General features: G+C 35.3%; 1 long non-coding RNA gene across 1 annotated transcript in view; it reads right to left on the reverse strand.

Annotated features, from left to right (window-relative positions):
- Nucleotides 1-1,187: 1,187 nt before the first annotated feature.
- The window catches only part of LOC137620263 (uncharacterized), a 4,579-nt gene continuing 2,459 nt past the window's right edge, over nt 1,188-3,307 (reverse strand). The window contains exons 2-3 of the long non-coding RNA XR_011040032.1: nt 2,435-2,631; nt 1,188-1,470 (exon numbers count right to left, since the gene is read on the reverse strand). This is a non-coding gene — a long non-coding RNA (uncharacterized lncRNA). The remainder of the gene's footprint in view (nt 1,471-2,434; nt 2,632-3,307) is intronic.

Genomic DNA, 3,307 nt, shown 5'->3' on the forward strand with positions numbered 1-3,307 from the left:
ATTGGGTCCTTTGACTAGCAGACAGTACTACATTGGATCCTTCTCTCTTGTTACGGCTCATTTTTCCTTTGCCCACACATACACAGAATAGTCTGGCCTATTCTTTCCACATCCTCCTATTATCATTCACCTAACAATACTGAGATTACCAAAAAATTGTCCTTCGCTTAACTACTGCACTGTAATTGTTCAGTGGCTACTTTCGGCTTAGCAAAGGTAGAAGGGACTCTTTAGCTGTGATAAGAAGCTCTTCTAGGAGAAGGTCACTTCAAAATCATTGTTCTCTAGTCTTGGGCAGAGACATAGCCTCTGTACCAGCCTTCCAATCTCTTGGGGTAGAGTTTTCTTGCTTGATGGTACACTCGGGCACACGATTCTGTTTTATTTCTCTTCTCCTATTTTTTAAGTTTTTATAGTTTATATATGAAAGATCTATTTTACTCTTGTTACTGTTTATAAAATATTTTAGTTTAACTCTGTATTACTTCTCGTGAAGTTTATTTATTTTCTTATTTCCTTTCCTCACTGGGCTATTTATCCCTGTTGGAGCCCTTTGGCTTATAACATCCTGCTTTTCTAACTAGGGTTGTAGCTTAGCAAATAATAATAATAATAATAATAATAATAATAATAATAGTAAGCATTCGTTCACACTTATAGCCATTCGAAATTGAAAATGTTTAACAAAGAATCCATCTCGTTCATTATATATCTTATTCAACTTCAACATGAATAAAAAGAGTGACAACAGTCTGAAAATTTTATTTTTTACGATAATTACTTGGATAAGATCTCTAAATTATAATTCTTATGATTATTACGGTGATAATAAAATATTTCTATTAAATGTAATAGTATGGGTAGGACATCCACTGTTCTCGTTGTCTTACAATTGCATCCTACAAGTTTGTTGACATTGGCAGTGAACTGGGAGTCGGAACTAAAAACTGCCTATAGTCCATTTCTTTTAGCGATGCATATTTGCACCGACTCGCAGCGGTGCCCTTTTAGCTCGGAAAAGTTTCCGGATCGCTGATTGGTTGGACAAGATAATTCTAACCAATCAGCGATCAGGAAACTTTTTCCGAGCTAAAAGGGCACCGCCGCGAGTCGGTGCAAATATGCATCGCTAAAAGAAATGGACTATAGTCAGCCCAAAGTCTTGAGTCAGCCAACCATCTCTGGCCGTTATATAAAGATTTATTTGTTCTAGCGAGGAAAATAAGCGATTCTATTCTCCATGTATATTTTCATATATAAATTACATAGATTCTACGCCGAACTAAGATACGCCAATCGCCGTCATCCGTAGAAACACGATGGGTTCCAGGGATTCCACCGCGGGCATCCTCCGTAATACTGATAACGAGGTTGGGACCAACTTGGTTGGGAATGGGACCACTGGTTGAGCCTCGGTCCGAAGACGACTGGAGGGCGGTAGTCGCTCCCCGAGTCCGAGATCAGAGCTGCCTGTTGAAAGGGGATTCAGATAATTAATCTATGAATTAATCTTCCACTGTCTTGGGTTCGAGTTCCCTTGCTTGAGGGTACACTCGGGCACACTATTCTATCTTATTTCTCTTCCTCTTATTTTGTTAAAGCTTTTTATAGTTTATATAGGAGATATTTATTTTAATCTCGTTGCTCTTCTTAGAATATTTTCTTTTTCTTTTATTCCTTTCCTCACTTAGCTATTTTCCCTGTTGGAGCCCCTGGGCAATAGCATCCTGCTTTTCCAATTAGGGTTGTAGCTTAGCAAGTAATGATAATAATAATAATAATAATAATAATAATAATAATAATAATAATAATAATAATACCAAAAGGCAAGTATATAATTTGTGAATCTCGTACCATGATAATCCTGATGTCATTAAGATATGATTTCCTATAATCATAACTTTACGGGCTGCCTACGGCAAGAGCCTATGTCTTACACAATGGTAAGGCAATCTTACACACACACAATCATAAATTTCTTAGTGCAAAAATTAAGTGTATATATATACATATATATAAATGAATATATATATATACAGTATATATATATATATATATATATATATATATATATATATATATATATATATATATATATATATGTGTGTGTGTGTGTGTGTGTGTGTGTGTATATATATATATATATATATATATATATATATATATATATATATATATATATATACATATATATATAAATGTATATATATATATATATATATATATATATATATATATATCTTGTCACGCTCAGGGGGAGTGGGTAGGAAGGGTTGAATCTGTGTGTGTGCATATCTATATAAATATTTAGACGTCATTTTAGAGCTCAGGTACACTAGTATGAGATAGCAATTTAAAATTCATTGGATGACGTTATATTTACGAACTAAGAAAACACAAATATCAATAAGAAAACAACACGTATAAATCATACCGTGCTAGGCCTAGGGGCATCATGGCCACCCGATATGGTTATGATCTGCAGACCATCGTTGTGCTGTGGGGGAGATGTCCTTCTCTGTGGTCCACGGAACCTATCTCTTGGAGAGGATTCAGCAAAACCACAGATGGAGATCAAGAGCAGTCCAGTCGATAGCATATGGCGGTATTGCATTGTAGTTCTTCAAGAAACTGAAAAAAAGGAATGATAACGAACATTTAAATACATAGATTTGGAGAGAAGAGGTTTCGTGGAAGAGGCTGCCTTTGAAAAAATGCATTAAGAGAGGGCGCATCAGGCAACCGACTCCTTAATGTAGGGATAACGGTGAAGAAGAAGAAGAAGAAGAAAAAGAAGAAGAAAAAGAAGAAGAAGAAGGAGGGATAACAGTGAAGAAGAAGAAGAAGAAGAAGAAGTAGGGATAACTGAAGAAGAAGAAGAAGAAAACGGTAATAATCAACTTCCTAAAAGGTTAGGTTGAATACGGCAAGCCACTTCCGTAGTTTCTATAATTAGGTTTCGAATATGTATATATATAAATAACTGAAACGAACTGTAATATTATCCAACACTACTGGTTAAAAAAGAGAAACAGAGAGAGAGAGAGAGAGAGAGAGAGAGAGAGAGAGAGAGAGAGAGAGAGAGAGAGAGAGAGATGCAAGACGCTTTTAAATAATCGAAATTAACGAAAACCGGGCGCAGTTAGGTAGCATTCCTCTTTAAATATTACCCTTTTCTTTTCACATTTTCTTTTTATCTAGTAATATTTTTCCGTATTACATGAAGAAGATATAGGCCTATACTTCATTTAGGTGATAAAGGCAAATTAGTGCCTTATGACGTCATTAAATTTATGACGTAATAGCC

This window comes from Palaemon carinicauda, chromosome 26 (genome assembly GCF_036898095.1).
Source record: "Palaemon carinicauda isolate YSFRI2023 chromosome 26, ASM3689809v2, whole genome shotgun sequence".
Classification (NCBI taxonomy): domain Eukaryota; kingdom Metazoa; phylum Arthropoda; class Malacostraca; order Decapoda; family Palaemonidae; genus Palaemon; species Palaemon carinicauda.